The following is a 20618-nucleotide window of genomic DNA, read 5'->3' on the forward strand; positions in this document are numbered from 1 at the left end:
AACCAGGGAAACCCCCCATCCACCTATAGCAAGACTAAGGGGCACCCTGCCACAGCATTCAACACCAAAACCTGTTCGAGTTCTCCCAAATATTGGGCCCCAGTAAAACAGCCAGCCCTCCCTCTAGAGAGAGGGGCAGGCTGAAGCACAGAATGGGGGACCCAGTGAAGGACAGGGAAGGTTAGAACCCAGGAGCACCTGGCCCCTCTGCTCTGGCCAGTGACCACAGAACCAAATCCTGATATGAGTAAGACTGGAAAAGTGGATGGGGCCATCATCACCCTGGGGCTCAAGGAGGAGCCCCCCCCACCCCAGGGTTTTAGGGTCTTCCTTGCTCCAAGCTCTTTGCCCCTGGCCCTACAACTTTGCCCCTGGTTTCCTCTCTGCCACCCTCCAAGTTCAGCAGGAGCAAAGAGAAAGAAGATGAGGGAATCTATGGGCCCTCCCACCATATGCAGTGACGGCACCTCCTCCACTCCCTCTGTGAGGCTGCCAGTGTCCCACCACCTCAGTCCATGGCCAGCCCCCCTACCCCAAAGGCTACACAGGGGAAAGAATGGTCCCTGATCCAGGTTCCTGGTCACTCTCCAGGTCTGGGATTACATTCGGCATGAGGGCAAGGGGTACAGCCCGTGGCCAGGGCTTGGGGCCATGAACGATGGCCCCAAGAAGACAGCTCTGTTAAGGACCCAGGAATCTAGGGCTAGGCAGGACAGATCAAGGTTGCACCCTGCACTGCAGGCTAGCCGCCTCTGATGCCCACATCCAAAGCTAAGCCAACCCACTCTGATCTGCCAATTTCTTGTTCCCTCTAACCCACCCACCCCTCATTCCTTCTATCCTCCCTCTGGAACTGGGGAGCAGGTCAGAGGGCACGGGCAGGGCCAAAGAGACAGCGGGGCATGCTCAGAAAGGCGGATGGGGCTGCAGGTCCCTCCAAGGGGCCTGAGAGACCTACAGTTGTTGAGGAAGAGGAGTACAGCGAAGCCCAGTGTGGAGGTAGCCAGGAGAATGAGGCAGATGTTACAGGGGATCATGAAGTAGCGGACGACCAGGGACACCTTGTGCTGATACAGCTGGTCCCGATCCAGGGCCGAGGACATCGCGGGGTACTGGCAGGCAGTCATGGCCCTGGCCCTGGGCCCCGCCACGGCAGCCACACCCCCTTCGGGGCCCCAGGCAGTGGCCCTCCAGGTGGGGGTCACGCCCAAAGCCTGAGCCGCCCCAAGCTGAAGAGGGGGGAGACAACTCCCCCCATCTTGAAATTCCCAAGAAGTTGCTTGCAGTCAGGGACGGGGGAAGAGGAGAACCTGAAGGAGCAGGGTGTGTGGAGGGACAGGGATCACAAATCCGCCAGCAACTCCCCCAGGAGAGTCAAAGGCTGAAGAAGCTGGTGGGGGAAAGGGGTCAGCTCCAGGCTTCAGTCACTCTCTCTTCTTCTCCAAGGGGGAAGAGTCCAGAAGGCACACCGCACCCGCTAATCCCAACTTGGTGGGGAAGCAGGTGGAGTGTGCGGAAACCCAAGCCCGAAGCGCCCCCCCCAGGCCCCCTCCCTGGGCTTAATTATAATCCCAAAGGTGGGGGGAGGGGGGAATTCTTCCCAAAGCCAAAGTCTCCTCCAGTTCTCCAAGGGAGACCCTGGCCGAGGCGGGAGGGTCACCTGTGCCCTCTAGAGACACAGTGGCCAGGCATCCCTGATCCTCCACCGGCGCTCTTGGGCCCCCCTGCTGGCCCTCACAGCAGCTCCCCAAGGCTCCAGCTCAGCAGCAAGCCCACCTGGGGCCTCTCCACGCCCCATCGCCTGCCCCGCCCAGGCTGGGGCCACTGGCTGCTCCTCCCCTGGGGGCTGGCCCCCCTCCTCATGCTGCTGGGACCCCGGCTCCCAGATGGAACCCTCACGCGGGTCTCCTGCCCAGCCTTCACTTGGGGAAGGGAAGGTCTCCCAGAGAGCAGATCTCCCTTCCTCCTCACAACGGACCAAGCTCTGGGGTCCCCCAAGGGCTATCTTCAGTTCGGCCGGTGCCAGCCCCTCTCTGGATGGCAGGTCCCCGGCTCCCTCCCCACAGAAGGGCTGCTCTACGAAGCTGGTGCCAGGGAAGGAGAAGACGGTGCTGCGGGAGGCCCGTCCCGCCTCCGGAGAGGAGCGGATGCGGACGAGCAGGAAAGAGCCGGGATGAACTGACCGAGAGAAGAAAGGGACAGGAGGGACAGGAGCTGCAGGCTCGGCAGCGGCACAGCCGGGCTCCCTCCTGCCTCCTGCTCGGAGCTCCCAGCCTCCTCCTCGCCAGCCTCAGTGCTGGGGGGCGGCAGCGGCGGTGGCGACGGCAGACAGAGGCAGCCAGCGGGCGAGTGAGCCAGAGAGCGGCGGCAGAGAAAGCAGGCGAGGAAGCTCGAGGAGGGAGCAGAGGGCCCCCAACGAGGCCGGCCGGCAGGAGGGAGGGGGAGCAGAGAAACAAAGGAAGGTGTCTCCGGGGAGCTCGCCCGCCGTCCTGGGGGAGCCCTCAGCCCGCAAGAGCAGGCAAGCAACGAGAAGGAGTGAGCCAGCGCGGGAGGGCAGGGCGGGCGGGCAGGCGGGCGGGGTCACACAAAAGGAGCAGGAGAGTTGGGGGAGGGTGGGGACAGGCATGGATTGGGCTGGGGGGGCCAGGTGGGAGCAGGGACCAGGGCAGGGAGGGGCCCCAGCGGAAAGGCAGCATCAGCAAGGTTGGGGGAGACCAGGGGTGGAGGGGCGGGGGGAGGAGGGTGGGGGTGGGGCACAGACTACCCTCGTCAGTCTGGTCCCTTACTCCCCTATTCTCCTGAGGCTTGGGGGTGCAAGAGGATTTGGGAGGGATCTTATTTGTCTTCTGTTATCATGGATCCCTGTATCTGACTGTGTCAGGGCGTGTCTGTGACAAGAGATTTGTGTGTATCAGCGTGTTGGGGTATGTTTATATGTGTGTGGGGGGTGGCTGAGCATCTATGTGTCCACATATGCAGTCTCAGAGTATGTTTGTTCCTCAGAATGTATGGTTATATCACTGGCTTTGTCTGGGTTGAAGTCTGAGTGTGCCCAGCAGCGTGCTCGGGTTGGAGCACATCAGAGGTCCAGCCATCTCATCTGACTGTCACTGGTGGGAGAGGGGGGTCTGAATGTGTCAATGTCACCAAGTATCAGGGGAGCTACAGAACTGAGTGTGCAAGCATCTGAGCGTGTCAGTGGAGGAGGGTCGTCATGCATCTGTCTGTCAAAGGGAGTACATTGACACATCTGAGTCTTCAAATGTCTGAACACATCAGTGTGAGTGTGTCAGAGCAAGAGTGGGGAAGGTGGGTGTGGCAGTGTCAGAGGATCTCACTGTGTCCAGAAGCATCAGCAGGTCAGTGTGAACCCTGTGTAGGTCTATGTCTGGTATATCTGCACATGGGGGAGTTGTGTCAGTGGGGCTGAGTGTGTCAGGTTGAAGGTCTATGTGTGAATGTGTCAGTGGGGCTGAGTGTGTCAGGTTGAGGCCTATGTGTGAGTGTGTCAGTGAGACTGAGTATGTCAGGTTGAAGGTCTATGTGTGAATGTGTCAGTGGGGCTGAGTGTGTCAGGCTGAGGATTTATTGTGACTGTGTCAGTGGGGCTGAGTGTGTCAGCAAGGCTGAGTGTGTCAGGCTGAGGGTTATCGTGAGTGTATGAGTGGAGTTGAGTGTGTCAGGCTGAGGGTTTATTGTGGGTGTTGGTAGGGCTGAGTGTGTCAGGCTGGGGATTTATTATGAGTGTGTCAGTGGGGCCAAGTGTGTCAAATTGGGGGTTTATTGTGAGTGTGTCAGTGGGACCAAATGTGTCAATGGGGCTGAGGGTTTACTGTGAGTGTGTTAATGGGGCTGAGTGTGTCAAGTTGAGGGTTTATTTGAGTGTGTCAGTGGGGCTGAGTGTCAGGCTGAGGGTTTAATGTGAGTGTGTCAGTGGGGCTGAGTGTCTTGGTATAACTCTTGTAGTGGCAGCAGGTCAGAGTATCTGAGTCTAATGTCAGGATGGGTCTATCTGCGTCACTGACTGTTCCTCAGTATGTCAGCACATCGGAGTGTGTCAGTGGCTCTGAGTGTCTTAGTGTGAGTCTGTCACACTGTCAGGTCACCCAAGTGTGTGTCTATGTCTGTGTGTAGGGGGGTTTCAGTGTGTCATTGATAACCCTATCACCCTACCCAAGCAGCTAAGAGTGGGTTGCAGGAGAAAGGGCAGAGAAAACTACCCAGCACTTCCCAGGCAGGATCCGGAAGAGCATTTCCAGGTCTGTTAGACCTAACGAGACCCCCAAGTCAAAGAGCCCCTTCCAAGCTTCACTTAGAGAACATGTAAATAAGCAATATGCAAATGAATAATATGCAAATTAAAGAGGTCAGCTCCCAGAGGATGAAAAGGGAAAGGCACCAGGTCTGCCTCCAGGCCACCCTTCCCCCTTCTGGCTACCCCTGGAAATGAGGAGGGGAGCCAGGCTGGTCCCCAAAGGGACAGGCCAGTGCCCTCATACTATGCCTTTCCCTCACCATATGTGGCACAGGTAGGGGGATCAGGAAGGGATACCTTTGACCCCTCTCTGCTGTTCCTACCCTCCAGTGGTGGTGGTCATAGCCTGGAGGAGGGGAGAAGAGGAGGGAATCGAGCCACTACAGCCCTTGGAGAGAGGGGGGCCCAGAAGCTGAATTGGGGAGTCTGCTGAAGACAAGCCCCTTCCGCTCCCTGAGACTCAGTTTCCCCCTCCATAAAAACAAAGGGGATGCAGGAGATGTTCACTGGAGCCCCTCCCAGCTCCAATCCTATGAAAACTGCACCCAAAAAGACCTCCAGCTTGAGAGGCGCCCCTAACCCAAGAGGGGCACAGCCTGGCCCACCCCCACCCAAGGCAGAGCCGGTGCCCCACCCGACTAACAGCAGTACCCAGATCTCTCCCTGCTCACTGGCTCCCTCCCTCACTCACTCAGCTCTTCTTGCAGGGAAGCAGTGGCCTCTAGTGGTGGCTGGGGGAACCACATGGGTCTAGAGGAAGCCAGAGATAATGGCTCTGGTACCGGTACCCTCAGAGCCCCTCCGGCCATGGATGCAGAAGAGGGCCCTGAGTGCCACCTCACCTCTAAGCCCTGGGGCAGTGGGAAGCATGGCCAGGGGGAGGGGGGCTGTCCTGGGGTGACCACCCTGGGGGCTGCTCCAATGGGGAAGAGTCTCTTTGGAGCATCCCTCTCCCAGGACCCAGGGCACAATTCACTGCCCCAATAGGACTCCAAAGCTCAGAGCCCAGAGTCCTCACCTGGCCTCCTCAGCCTGAGGCTCTGGCAGTCAGCTCTCATTTCAAATTCTGCAACTGGGTAACAGGGAGGTGAAGAGCCCCAAATGGCCTGCATCACATGGGAGGGAGAGCTTGGCGGAGAGGACCAACAGCTTGGGGATCGGGCTGGGGGAGGGGGTGGGAGGAGGGGAGCACCCCTCCCCAAAGCCTCACTCTCATGCTACCCAGGCCCCCTGCACCCCCCTAGAAGTAATTCCAGCCAGACTCAATCCTAACAGTCGCGGGGTTTGCTAAATGCAGAGGAATCTCTGCCCCCAGCCCTGAAGTCCCTGGGGGAGGGAGGAGGTTGAGTTCCAGGGGGCTCAGGTTACTTGCAGCCCTGGCACCTCGGTGCCCGGCTCCACCTGTTAAGCTGTGGTCCTGCCTTGTCTGATCCTCAGAACAAACAGTACGGTCTGGCCCCTGAGTGCACGGATGGGAAGCCTGGGTTCAGAGTCCGCCTGTGGGACCTCGAACATCCTTTCCTCATCTATATGTGGGATTAATTCAGTCTAAAAATGGGATGAATAATACCATCCTGCCTCTTTCTGAGAGATATTGTGAGCATCCCAGACAAGTTCTAGGAGGTAATTTATTACAAAGGGCTTTGCAGTGAAATGAACCTGCTGGCCAAGAGAAATGAGCTGCTCCTTAAAGATGGGCTCAACCTGATTCACAGGATCATGACTGGAGAGCTGGACAGCGGCCTCCGAGGTCACTGGGAGGTCCTGCCAAGGTCACACAGAGAGTAACGGTCAAGACTTGAATCCAGCTCCTCAGGCTCCAGATCTAGCCTGCTTTCCACTGCCTCTCCCCAGACCCAAATCAAATGGGGGAGGGGAATGCACAGAGAGGCAGCGGGGCCATGGTCCCCTGGGAGAGCCAGACATCCAGTATTCGCCAATCAAGTTCCCTGGGCATCCCCATATTCTTCACTCAGACAACAGGCATTTAAGTGCCTACGTGGGAAAGGAACCTGGATGTGGAATCCACAGAGACCTGGGTTCGAATGCTTACTTTGACAGTTTCCTACTGTGTGACTTTGTGCAAGTCATTTCACTTCTTTCTAAGTCTCAGCTTCCCCATCTTTAAAATGGGACTAGGGACAAAGCCCAGAGTGTCGCAGAAAGGGGAATTATGGGGGGGGGGGAGCTAATCCCTGCCCTGGAGGTTAGGCCAGTCAGAAAAGGATCTTTGGGGAATGGAAGCTGGGGATGGCAAAGGGGATGACAGAAGGCAGGGGTGCCTGGGATAGAGTGGGGAGGGGGCTGCTGCTGCTGCTACCACTGATAATAATGATAACAGCTAGCATGTTCTAGCGCCTGCTAGGTGAAGGCACCGTGCTAAGCACTTTACAAATACTGTCTCATGTTAGCCTCATAATAACTCTGAGTTAGATTATCTTCATTTGACAGTTGAGGAAACTGAGTCAAACAGAGTTAAGTGACTTGTCCAAGGTCACACAGCCACTAAGTGTCTGGAGCTGGATTTGAACTCAGGTTTTCCTGACTCCAGGCTCTATCAGTAGCACCACCTACTGCCATGTGTGGAGTGCTGTGAGATAAAAATGGAGGGACTGGTAGGTGAGATGGAAATGGCCTTGAACGCTGGGTCAGAGTTTGGGCAGGATGCCAGAGGGCCGAGTGAGCTATGGCAGGTACATGAGTAGGGGAGTAATGCTGTGTTAGGATGGGCTGAGCTGGGCAGGGAAGGAAGGGAGATAGGCCAGACAATAGTTCTATCCCAGAAACTCCAGCAGCTTTAGGAGAGAGGAAAAACCCAGCCCAAGAGCTCTGGAGTGAGAAGGAGCCTTACAAGTCATTTAATCCAACTCCATTTTACAAATGAAGAAACTGAGGCCCAAGTGGGGGAAGGGACTTGGCCCAGGGTCACAGCAAGGGAGTGGAGGAGGAGGGAGAGGTCAGAGCCAGGGCTCCCAGCTACCAGGAGGCAGCAGAGTGCACAGAACACTGGGGCTGGAGCCAGGAAGACTCATCATCAAATCAGGCCTCAGACACTTACTAGCTGTATGACCCTGGGTAAGTCACTTCACCTTGTTTGCCTCAGTTTCCTCATCTGTAAAATGAGCTAGAGAAGGAAGTGGAAAACCGCTCCAGTATCTCTGCCAAGGAAGTCCCAAATGGGGTCACAAAGAGTCGGCTATAACTGAAACACCCGAACAACCAGGACTCCCAGACTGTCTGCTATCCATCACAATGCCTTTCATGGGGGGTAAGGGGCAAGAGGGGGCCTTCCCTCCCAAAATCCAGTGGCAGGATGAAAAGATGGTCCCTAACAACCCGGGAGCCTCACAAGCCTGAGAGTTGGAGGAAGCCTCACACATCAGCCACAGGGGCCTGAGGATAGAGAATGTCCTGGCTGGGAGGGACGAGAGGCCACAGCATGCTGGGGGAACGTAGAACCCAGAAAAGGGACTCTGAGCTCGGAGGGGCCTTCCAACGCTGAATGTCTTTTAGTAAGCACCTACTATGTGCCAGGCACCATGGAAGCACTTTACAAATACATTCTCATTTGATCCTGACAATTATCCACATTTTACAACTGAGAAAACTGAGGCAGATAGAGACTAAGTGAATTGCCCAGCTTCACACAGCTAGGAAGTGTCATAGAATATCTGGGGCTGGGAGGGGCCTTTAAACACAGAACATCAGAACTGGGAAGAATCAGAACAGAAAATGTCAGAGCTGGGAAGGCCCGGAGGACATAAAATGTCAGAGTAGGACATGAATGGTCAGCACTCAGAGGGCACTTAGAATATGGAATGGGAGAGCTAGGAGGAACCTAGAACATAGAGAATGTGAGAGCTAGGAAGGACCTTAGAACATGGAATATGAGAGCTAGGAGGAACCTAGAACATAAAATAGAGAATGGGAGAGCTAGAGGGCCCTTAGAAAATGGAATGAGAGAGCTAGGAGGAACCTAGAACATAAATCAGAGAATGTGAGAGCTAGGAAGGACCTTAGAACATGGAATATGAGAGCTAGGAGGAACCTAGAACATAAAATAGAGAATGGGAGAGCTAGAGGGCCCTCAGAAAATGGAATGGGAGAGCTAGGAGGAAACTAGAACATAAATCAGAGAATGTGAGAGCTAGGAAGGGCCTTAGAACATGGAATGTCAGACCTGGGGTGGGGTGGGGGTACCTTAGAACACAATGTCTAAGCTGGGGGGACCTAGAATATACAACATAGAATGTCCAAGGTGGGAGAGACCAGAGCTTGGGAAGAGCCTTGAAGAGCACTGAATCCAAGCCCCAAGGAAACGAAGTCATAGAAGCAGGAAATGACTAGCTCAAGGTCACTCGGCTAAGGGGCAGAGCCTGGACTTGACCCTCAAGCCCTCTCCGCCTTGTTCCCAGCAATATGAGGTCCACACCAGTGTCCTTACCCTTTATCTAGACCCTGTCCAGACCCTGCCTATGTATGCACAGGTCCAGTGGGGTCACACTGAACTCACCAGCTGGAGGGTGGGGATGGGGGGGGTGCTGGGAGCTGCCCAAGATGGCACTTACATATTTGGCGAGGGAGGGGCCCAGAGAGCTCAGCCTCACCACCCTTACCCCAGGCCTGGAGTCCCAGCTGAGGATGGAGGAACAAAGGGGACATTGAGACCTCAAAAAGAGCAGCCTCTCCCTCCCCCAAGCCCAGAAGGAAGTTGAGTCCCAGGGACAAGGGGAGCTTCCAAAACCCCTGTTGTTTAGGGCCTCGGAGAAAGCACAGCACTTGGGCCTCCTCCCTTTGCCTCAGGCCTGACCTCCCCCAGGTAGTGGCCTGGGGGGCCTCTGGGGCATGGCCTGCCTCACGGGACAGCCCCCTGTTACATGTGAGCACAAAGCCACACACATGTGCAAAGAGACAGCCGCTATTCTGTTGGGGGGGTGTGGGGGAGGGGAAGGAAAGGGCTAGCCCAGAGGAGGACAGGAGACCAAGGGGACCCCCCCCAGTCTCTGCCCACAGGCCAGTGCCCATGGCAACCAGCCCTACCCTTTCTCATGCAGATAGCCCCACCCCCCTCTGGACAATACGGGCTCAGCTCCCCCTGAAAGGGATGGGGGCCCCTCAGGGGAGGAGCCTGGCTTCCCTTCTGAACAGCCCAGTGGCGGGGGGAGAAGCAGAAGGACCTCAAACAGTGACCCCCCCCTCCCCCTCTCCCTTCCCCTTCCCAGCTGGGTTCAGCTCCAGGCATCCAGACCGGCCAGGCTAAGAAACTCGGTAGTGGGCACACGTGTCTGAGCTTTCCATTCAGCCGGCTTAGTGATGGTGGACAAGGCCCCCCTCACTCTACCTCAGTTTCCTTATCTGTAAGATGGGAGGAGGAATGGATTGGGTGGCCTCTGAGGTCCCTCCCCACTTCAGGTGCACTAATCTATCTCTTTATCAGGCCTGGGGTGGCCATCATAGCCTCAGACCTAGGCTAAGGCCTGGTCGGATTCCTAGGGCCTTCTCCCCAGAGACCCACAGGAAGGCTGAAGGTGGGCCCACTCCTCAGATGAAGCTGAAGAACAGGGAGGGGGAAGAGCTCCCCCACCCCCCAGCCAGAGCCCTGGACACTAACCATTGGACTACACTGCCCGCCTTCAGAATGGAAGCCTGGGTCCTCAGGAGATCCCTATACAGCCTCTTCCTCCAGCCTACAGGAGGGGGTGGGGGGATGTTAGGAGGAATAGGAGCGTGGGAGACCCTGGATAATGACTGTTGGGGGGAGGGGGAGAGATCCCCAGACCCTCCCTTCCCTGGCTTCAGAATTGGGATCATTTGTGATTCTGTCAGCGCCTGGGGTCCTTAGATGGCATCGAGGATTGACGCAGCCCATTTGAAAGCTGGGGAAACTGAGGCCCAGTGGGGGGTGGGAAATGGCCCAACTATTCTCCTGCCAGACAGCCTAGTTACTGAAGAGAGGTGAAAGGCGCCCCCCCCCCCAGCAGACAGCAGGCCTCTCTCCCCTGCATGCCCCCTCCCACAGACAGCCCAGCCCTTCTGCCCCTCCTCATTGCTGTCTGTCTCCCCTTCCCCGGGGCCCCTTGGGCTCAGCTCCCAGGAGCCTGGGGACAAGACAATGGATGGTTCATGGGCAGGACCGCTCCTCTGGGCCTGGGCCAGGACCGGGCATAGAAAAGAAAAGGGATGTTTGTGACTGCGCAGCGCCCCCCCACCCCAGGATAATTCTTCTCAGGCCTGGAACAGGCCGCCCCACCACTGCCCCAACCTTCAAACAGGGACTCACTCATTCACCTCCATTCAGAGGCGAGTGACCTAGGCCAGGGCGCACACATGTGAGTCTGTGTGGACACACGTACCTTCACCTCTGTCTGTGTGCACATGGTGTGATTGTTTACATGTATGTGCCTTCCTGCTCATGTGGGGGTCCACATCCCCACCGTAATCTACGTGGATGCACACACGTGCGTCTCTGTGTGTGTGTTGGTGTGTGTCTGCATGTACACACTATGTGACTCCTCAGGTCACCTTGTCCACTCCCCCTTCCTTGCTACCTGTTTCTGGTTCTAGCCAGAGCTGACCGGGCGACCAGGCCACCTGGTGTCCCAGTCATCCTGCAGAAGGTCTGGATCCTGCCTGTCCGCTGCCTTCCCTTCTTTCTGGGTCTCAGCTACAAAGGGATGAGATGGGAAGGGTAGAATCTAGAATAAATGACCCAGGATTGGGGGAAGGGCACAGCGCCAGAGCTGGGGCGGACCATCCTGCTCTGCTTGAGGCCCCAAGTTTACCCTTCCCTCCTCCCAGCTGGGCCCAACAACAGGGACGTCCAAGAGAAAGGCTGAGGTCTGTAGGTGGTCCAAAGGGAAGCTGGGGCCCAGAGCTGGCCAGCTGGGGTGGGTAGGACCAAGGCCGTCTGTGCCAGGACTCTGCCAGAGATTCACCTCTCCCTACTGTGAGGCACCCCAAGGAGTAAGAGTCTCGAGATGGGGGCACCAGGAGATCTAGCCGTGAGTGAGGGCCGAGGGACGGGCAGGGATGCCAAAGCAGCCCCACCAAGGCAGCTTCTGCCCCACTGCCAAGCCCTCAGACACCCCCAGAAGAGCCAGCCTGGGCAGCCAGACCTCCTCTGGTTATTATATCTGAGGATCAGAGAAGCCACAGGCATCTCCTGCCCTCCATGGCCAGGAACAGGGGGGCACCAGGACACAAGAGACCAGGAGTGGCATAGTGACAACAGTGCTGAACTTGGGAGCCAGGAGGACTTGGGTTCAAATCTTACCTCGGATCTTATAGATGGGTGACTCTCCTACAAAGGGAAAGAGGCCCCTCCCTCCCCCCCCCCCTGCCTCCATAGGGGACGTTTCCTTCTTCCCCAGTCCCAGGGCACAGCTAGCTGAACACATCCCCCACTCCCACCCGCCTTGTTCCAACTTCAGCAAATTCTGAGTATCTCCCACCAAGTCTCAGCGTCCCCATCTGGCCCTTCCTGAGCAGCCTATCTGGCAGGGTTATTGTTATCATGAGGGTCAAACAAGAGCATAGACATAGAAGTCAAGCATAGGTTAGATTCTATATCTATATCTATATCTATGGTCCTTTGACTTTGCACATCTTGAACTGCTCTGTACAAATCTGCATCACCATCCTTATCATTATTGAAATCCATAGCAGCCTGGCATCCCTGGTCCGATGTGACAGCCTGGCACTGTCCACAAGCCCCGGCAGGGCCAGCTGCTGCCCTGCCCCTCCCTCCCCCCTGCCTCCCAAGGGTCAAACCGGAAGCCACTAACTGGCCCAGATGTTTCAGCTCAGGGCTTATTCCTTCCAGATGTGGCCCAGAGAGCCTCCTGGGCTAGTAGGGGGAGGAGCAGGGATGGGCAGCAGGTGCTTCCAAAGCATCCGAGCCCCAATTCCCACCGCTGCCCCCCCCAAACGGCTCAGCCTCTGGCTGTGGGGAGCACACAGCGGGGGTGGCACCCAGCCCCCTCTCCTCCCCAGGGCCCAGGCGACCAACCCTGGACACACAACGCTCACTCCTGAAGTCACTCCTCAGGAATGTGGATGGAGGGGGCTAGGCAGTGTGCCCAGCTCCTCCTGCCAGGCCTCCTGGGACACCTTATCATGTCTGGCAGACTCAGGGCGCTCCTGCTTTCCTTGAACCCAGAATCTCCCATGGCAAAGACTGAGCAGTCCCTCAGTGAGAGGGAGCATGATGGAATGGATGGGATGGCGCATCTGAGGTCAGGGAGATCTGAGTTCAAATCCCACCCCAGACATTTAGTAGCCATCACCCTGAGTGGGCATCAGTTTCTCCCTCTGTCAAATGAGGAGTTGGACAGGATGACCTCCAGTTTGTGAGCCTTCTTCCCCAGGAGACCCTCCCCCAGGCACAGGCTGGACCGAGGGGGCTTCCTCTTGGCCCTCCCACATCTACCTTCACCTGACTGGGGCACCAGCTACCTGTTGGGCCTCCTCAGGCTAGCCTGACCCACCAAGCCCTGGGCAGGGGAGTGAGGACATGGAGCCAAGCTGGGGGCACTTCCCAGACAGCCGGGACGCCTGCCCTCGGCCAGCTATCCCCAGCACGCACATATGCGCGCGCACGCACACACACGCACCACAATATACACACAGACATTACATCCATACATATAACACATCATACATACCACATACAGACAACACTACACACATGCACACACATACATACACACCCCCCCTACACACACACATACACCTATGCCAGGCTCCAAGCTGGAATGCCAACAGGAAAACCCCAGCGGGAAATACTGATCCAAACTCAGCAACTGGGACCACCCATGGGGCCCTTTACAGGAGGCAGGCGCAGTGCCCTACAGTTAGTAAGAAGGTGCTTTACAGTTTGCTGCAGTGCTAAGTGATATCCAGCCTCTCATCAGACCTCTTGATTTCTTCCCACAGCATCCCTGGGAGGCAGAGAAGGTATCAATATTGCCACTTTGCAGATATAGAGACTGGGCTCAGAGGAATGCCTTATCCAAGGTCACATAGCTAATGACCGAGGCAGCAATTGAACCCAGGTCTCCTCGCCTCCAGGCTGTGGCTTTCTGCCATATTTCAGGTTGGTCCCAGGTCAGGGGTTCCCATGGGCATTTAGGGCTGAGCAGTGTGGTCCAGCAGCTAGGCCCAGGACTTAGACTAAATGCCCATGGGAACCCCTGACCTGGGACCAAACTGAAATGTAGCAGAAAACTAGAACCTGGAGGTGAGGGTGGAGAGGAGGTCCTCTAAGCAGCCTCCAGAGGCTGGGGCAGAGAAAAAAGAGCAGGATCTCCTGGAGCCTGGTCCCAGAGCTCTCGCCCAGGCCTGGCTTCCTCCCACCCCTGCTTCTCCGCTCCCTCAGCCTAGATACCCCTGAACTCCGGGGACCCAGACCTGCAGCTGCAGCCCTGGCTAGAGATGGGAGGGTGCTTCCCACTCCCCTCCACAAACCAGGCCACATGTCCCCCACCCCTCCACGGGGAATGTTTCCTTCTTCCCCGGCTCTTGGGTACAGCTAATGGAAGACATCCCCCACTCCCACCTGCCCGGTTCCAACATCAAGAAATTCTGAGAATCTCCAGGATCTGGGGAGAGGGGGAGGGAGAATGCCAGTTTCCACCCATGTCTTCCCTGGGCACCCCTGTCCCATTCCACAAGGATCCGCTTCCTCATTGAGCCTCCTGCCACTTCATGCCCAGACTGAGCCATCCTCATTCACTGAGCCCCCTGCCCCCGTTGCCCTTCTTGGCCCACACTGGACACTAGTCAAAGGCTCACTCAAGCCCCCTTGGGGCCCTTCCAGGGAGCTGGGGGAGGGGGACAGAGGAGCAGACCTGAGACTTAAACCCACAGTCCACAAAGAGCTGGAAGGATCAGCCCCTCCACCTCTTGGGCCCTCCTCAGTAAATAAATTCCTAAAAGTCTAAAGCATTTAAAGTCAACAGCCTCCAGCCCTTTGAAAGGCGGTGGGGGGAAGGGAAAGAGGGGCAGCCCCAAACCTTCCCCCTGCCAGACACACAGGCCTCTGCCTCCATCCAGTTAAACACTCCTCCCCAGCCCCAGACAGATCAGCCTTGCCCAGAACTAAAGACGAGAATAGGGGTCAAGAAGTGACCTCCATGCAAAGAGCCTCACCGTACCTACATCAGCCCTCCCCAAAGATGATGGAATTCTCCATTAAAACCTAGATTCTCTTGACCTTGGACATGCTAGTCCCAGGTAGGCCTGCTCCCTTAAACAGTCAGCCAGGTTGGGGGGGAGGGCCCCTTCCCCCCATTTCCAGGATTCTCAGCCCCTTGGAAAGCTGCTCTTTTGGTCTGCCCTAAGCCTTCTTCTGGCACAGAGCCACCAGCCAGATTCAGACCAAAGCTGCCCTGTGCCCCAGACAGTGTCAGGGTCTCCCCTGTGCAGCCCTAGCCTTGGTCTCTGGGGAAGGGCAGAGACAATCTTAACATTTCAGATGGGGTCACTGAGATTCAGAAAAACCACAGCAAAAACCCAAACTAGGCTGGGTAAGGACTTCTCCCAACACACATCCCCCATACAAACACACACACACACACACACACACACACACGCACGCACGCACGCACGCACGCACGCACGCACACACACACACCCCAAATAAAGATCCTAAGCCTTATTTCAAAGAGTTTAGAGAAAGGCTAGGGAGAATCCAGAGGCCCAAAATTCTCTGGGATAAAAATCATCGTGAGATGGATGGGAAATACCAACGAGTGAAGTTTGGGCCAACTCTCTAAGCTGCCAAAAGAGACAGGTGTGGATGCACAGGGAACGCATCGGTGAACACTGATTTTTTTTTTTTTTAGACACACACACATTAGATGAATACAAGAAATGTGGTCCTGTAAGAATAGAGTCTAGAACAGGAGAGCTAAGCTGCAAAATCAGCCAAAATTGGTGATGAGGGTTAAAGATTGGGCGAGGGAAAAGGAGGCATTTTTGGTGATGCTTGTTCTAGAGAGGGCAAGAGGCTCAAAGGTGGAACAGGGAGAGAGGGGAAGTGGGGCAGAGATAATACAGTGATGACTGAGGATTTTGCCCTTAATTTCCCTACCAAGGAAAAGAATCTTCTGAACTGCATAGGATAGACCAAGACTGGTTCACGGGGTACTGAAACCCAAAATAAGCAAGGAGATAGTGAGAATACCTAACCTACCCACAGGACAGCTGGGTGGCACAGTAGATAGAGTGCCAGGGGTGGAGCCAGGAAGACCTGAGTTCAAATCCAGCCTCAGACACTTATTAGCTGTGTGACCCCAGACAAGTCACTTAACCCTGTTTGCCTCAGTTTCTTCATCTGTAAAATGAGCTGGAGAAGGAAATGGCAAACTTTGTCAAGAAAACCCCAAATGGGCTCATAGGTTGGACATGACTGATTACAACAAAAACCCACAATGAGTTCATAACATTCATCAGCCACCAAGACTAACTACCCTGAAAGAGCGGGTGGCTGCAATGATGAAGCCCCTGGCCATGATCTGTGCAGTACTGCGGCACCTCTCCCATCCTCCAGGAATTCTCAGGCGGGCAATTGTTGCCTAGACTTTCAAAAAAAATGGGGAAATGGATGGATTGTATTAAGGCAGAGAATGGTTAGTTTGACTTTGATTGTTGGCCAGCTTCTAGAACATACTATTAAAGGGATGCTATCTGAGCATTTAGAAAGGGAAGCAGTGATCACTAAGAATCAAAGAGGTGGGGCAGCTAGGTGGTGCAGTGAGTAGAGCACTGGCCCTGGAGTCAGGAGAACCTAAGTTCAAATCTGACCTCAGACATGACCTTGGGCAAGTCACTTAACCCCAATTGCCTTGCCTCCCCCCCTCCAAAAAAAAAAAATCAAAAAGGCTTCATCAAGAAAAAGTGAGTCATTAACCTCATCTCCTCTTTTTCCTGATTGACCAGTCCTATAACGTAGTCTTAATTACTTGAAGGGGCCTTGCCTCAGACAAACTGAGACCTGGGAAAGACCTTAGCTTAAAAAGCCCAGGGTCTCCCATTGCATCCTGGGCCATCTCCAGTCATCCTGATTGATATCTGGCCACTAGACCTAGAAGGCTCTGGAGGAGAAAGTGAGGCTGGTGATTTTGCGCAGCCCTCCCTTACCCAGATCCAGTTGCAAGTCATGGCATCACCTTCCTGATGTCACGGTCCTCTTCGAGAATGAACGACAAACAACAGCCAAAACAGGACCGGTCAGTCAGGAAAATGCCCCAGACCTAGTCCAAATGCCTGGCTCATGATACACTTATGGATAAGATGCAGACGTGTGGGCTAGATAAGAGCACGGTTAAATGGAGGGAGGGGAACTGTTTGAACAACCTCACCCAAAAAGGATTTTGATTTCAACTCAAAGTCTGTAATGCAATTCTCCAGAAACTTGTTCTGGGCCTGGGTTATCTGACTTTTTTATCAGTGACTTAGATGAAGGCACAGACGGCATATTTGTCAAATTTACAGAGGGCACAAAGCTGCAAAGAAAGATGGGATCTATGATCCATGGACTCAGAAAGCTACTCGGGGTCGAACAATCAACTATCTGGAATGCGGGGAAGTATCATTAACAACAGTTCCTGGGGAAATTACCAGGGACGTCAGTGATCTCCATGAGTAAATGGGGAGACACTGTGTCCCAAAATGGAGGAGGTGATCGTTCCCACTGTCCCCTACCCCAGGCAGACCAAGTTGGTAGCTAAAACACAGCCAGGATATCGCAGAAGGACCAGAGACCATAGCATTGAATATTGGTGCTTAACCTGAAGAAAAGCTTTCAGACGACTATGTGAGAAGGAGGAGGAGGAGGAGGAGCAGGGGCGAGATTTGTTCTGTGTGGTCCCAGAGTTGGAAGCAATGGGTAGGCATTGCACAGGCAGATGTCAGCTTAGCGAAAAGAGACCTTCTTATTTGGTGAGAGCTGGCCAAAGGCGGACTGGGATTTCACAGGAGGTCCAAGAATAGGCCCAATGACTACTTGCTGGGTCAGGTATGGGGTGGACTAAGTGACCTTCTGTGACAGTCTGAGCTGGGGAATGGGGAGGGCTGGGCTCCAAAGATGCTCACTCCCTCACTGCCTGGTGGGGGGGGGGGATGGAATGAGGCTCACAAAGCCTTTGATGTGGGGCTGGGGCTGGGGCCAGGAATCCCAGGGCTAAAGCAGATAAGGGGGAGGAGTCCTGGACTCTGCAGCTGTTTTTCCAGGGCTGGGGGTGGGTGGGGTGGGGGGAGAAGAGTGGGTAGGATTGGATTCCCATGGGGGGTTTGGGGGGAAGCAGGGAGGGCATTTCCCATCTGGACAGGAAGCAGATCAGCCCCCGGGAGGGGTGGGAATGTGTGTGGGGGCAGGAAGGGGGTCTGGACTTGCTTTTCCAGAGATAGGGGAGAGCTGGCCAGAGGCAGGGGGGAAGATAACAAGGCCTACTCTTCCTTCCCAGGCCCCCCCATCGCTCAGATCAGGGACTCAGGAGTCCTCCCCTCCTCTTTCATGAATGACCCCTTCTCTCCTTTGTATGCCCAGTCAGAAGCCAAAAGACAATAAAAAATGGGCAGAGGACTCCAGTCATCCTGGGCCCTTCTCCCCACTGGGAAGCAGAGACCCCTAGTGACCCCCTCCCCCCTCAACTTCTCCACAGTGCGCAGGGATGGGGTCACTCCCCTGCTGGAGCCCAGTCAGCCTCACAAAGCCCCTTTCTTCCCCCCAAACCCTGGCCCCACAGGAGCCACTCCCCTCCCCTCCCCCAGCCTCCTTCAATGGGCCCTGGGCTCCCTGGCCAACCAGGAGGGGAAGGGGGAAGGGGGCTCATTGACAGTCTGGGCACAGGGCTCTGCAGTGTTGGGGGTGGCGGAGGAGAGACAAGAGCAGATTAAACCTGGGAGCGGACCGAAAGGGGGTAGTCCCAGGATGGGGACGGCTCTCCTCCAGGCTGCACCATCACCAGGCTTAGGGTGGAGGACCCAGGTGTCCTTGACATATCCCCACCGAGAAAACGTCTCCAACGTGAGTTCACTGCCTCCCCAACCATCCCGAGCAGTCCTTTGCCTGCTAACCCCGATCCTTCTGCCCACCCCCATTCTCTACCACCACCGTGGACCTGGAGCCCATGGCCCAAAGCCAGGTCATTGTGCAGGGACAGGAGAGGGCTCCCTGGTCTAGAAATCAGGACAGCAGGGTTCTCAGCCCATCTCTACCGATGTGCTTTGGGTAAATCTCACCCTTGCTGTGAAATGAGAAGGTCGTACTAACCGGCCTCTGATGCTCCTTCCAGCTCTGGCTGGCTCTATACTCCGATGCCAGCTCTGCCACTGATGCTTTCTGTGACCACCCTCCAAGCCCCTTGTAAAATGAGAGTAACAGTCCCTGCCTTGCCCTGCCCACAGGACTGGCATAAGGCTCACTGAGAGACTAGAAGGGAAAGGACTTTTCTCAAGACAGTGCTCCACAAAGGTCAGTGGGTCACTGGTGGCCAATGTGGACTCTGAAGGCCAGTGTAGACAGAACAGGGAGACCACTTTCCCAACAAGCTTTTCTCTCTTCTTTTTTTTCCTTCAGAAGGAAAATTGAATGATTTGGGTGTGGGAGCCCCTGGGGAAGGGAGGAAAACCACATAGAACAGAAGCTGTATGGGTCAGACGCAGCTTATGGAAAAAGCCAAGAGCGCTTTCCATTAGATCAGGGCATGGTCTACCAGGGGAGGAGGAGGGGAGACACCCCCTCAGCCCTTCTGTCACCCAAGCTGGGGAGCGAAGTGGGGGGCTCTCTCCCTGCTCTTCCTCCTGCCCCACAGGCAGTTCCCAGTCAAGGCCAGTGGGAGCTGGGGAATTAGGGAAGGGGTCCTAATGACTGGTCACGAGCAACAGCAGCCCCCACCATTCCCAGGCTTAAAAATTGAGTCTCCCAACAATCCCTGTTTCTAAAGAAAGCTGAGGTTCACAGAGGGATTTCTAGCCAAAATCTCTTGATCCTCACCACACACTGGGGAGCTAAGTGTTATTAGCACCCCAATTTTATAAATGAGGATGCTGAAGCTGGTCTACCGACACCCCCCACGCTCCACACCTATCCCTCGGCTCCATGGTACCCCTCTCAGTCCTCCCTACCCACCTCAGAACCGGGAGGCAGAAGGGAAGGAGCCAGCAGCAGTAGATCCTGCCCACACAGGTCCGAAGCCCCGTGGGAGGGTGGGGAGGGGGCTGGAAGGGGGTGGCAAGAGTCTGAACATGCCTGGCAAGGGCAAGCAAAGGCAGGCCACCCTCCCCTTCTCAAGGTCACACTGAGGCCAGAGACCATGGTCCACGTACCCCCTTCCCCCAAGAAAGACCAAGAAGATACCACCCCCTACAGAGACCCGCCCCTCTGAGCCACAGGGAGCCACCTGTCAGACACCCCCCACATCTCCACCTCCACCCCACTTCTCATACTAATGGGAAATTCCACACATGTCCTCGCCAAGCCCAGACCTGCATGCCCACCCTCCCACCCCCAAGCCTAGGCTTAGGGGAGGGGCCTCTTAGAAGGCCGAGGCACCTCACACCCAAATCAGGGAGCAGAGACAGGTCAGGGTCTGGAGGAGGGAGCCAAGAGGGCAAACAGGCCGGCAGACAGGAATATCTTAATTACCACCTCAACCCCACCTCCTAGGAGGGAGAGGAATGAATGAGGCTGGGTAGGAAAAGGGGGAACAGCACAAAGAAAAGTCCCCCCAAGGAGCAAACAGACCAGGCCCAGTCTGAATCCAGAAGGGTGGGGTAAGAGGGAAACACCATGCCAGGCTGAGGGGCAGAACCCTCTTCCCTAGCCCTCTTCCCCATCCCTGAGAAGGTCAAGATATTCTGAGGGAAAAGAGCTGGCCAGTCCTGAGCAGATCCCCGGATCCAAGCCCCGCCAGGCCCCTGGGCAGATTCCCAGATCTGAGCCCGCCAGGACCCCTTCATCACTGAGGGGACACTGGGGAGGCTCAATACCTTTGCCAAGCATTGACTGTTCCCCCCTGTCTCCCCAATCCCACCCACAAAAATAGAGAGGAATGAACAGAGTCTCAGAGCTGCCAACCACCCAGATGCCCAACGATGCGGCCTGAGCCCACCTCCGCCCCCAGCACAGCCCCCCAGCTGACTGGCCCCTCCTCAGGCCTCTGCCAGGAGAAGTCTCAATGCCCCAGACTTTGACCAATCTCCGATGCCCACACTCCAGGCTTCGGCCACCCAGGCAGACCCCCCTGGAGCCAGTGTCCTAGCCAAGGGCTTAGCCTTGTTATTATAACAGTGACTTCCCAGGCAGCCAGATGAACAGGCACAGGAGACACGTGGCACTGAGGGCCAGGCACCATGAAGA

At 55.8% G+C, this 20618-nt stretch overlaps 1 protein-coding gene across 1 annotated transcript in view; it reads right to left on the reverse strand.

The window, feature by feature from the left end:
- The window catches only part of AGRN (agrin), a 91487-nt gene that overhangs the window by 51506 nt on the left and 19363 nt on the right, over positions 1-20618 (reverse strand). The gene's annotated exons all lie outside the window — the stretch shown is intronic.

This window comes from Trichosurus vulpecula, chromosome 2, assembly GCF_011100635.1.
Source record: "Trichosurus vulpecula isolate mTriVul1 chromosome 2, mTriVul1.pri, whole genome shotgun sequence".
Lineage (NCBI taxonomy): Eukaryota > Metazoa > Chordata > Mammalia > Diprotodontia > Phalangeridae > Trichosurus > Trichosurus vulpecula.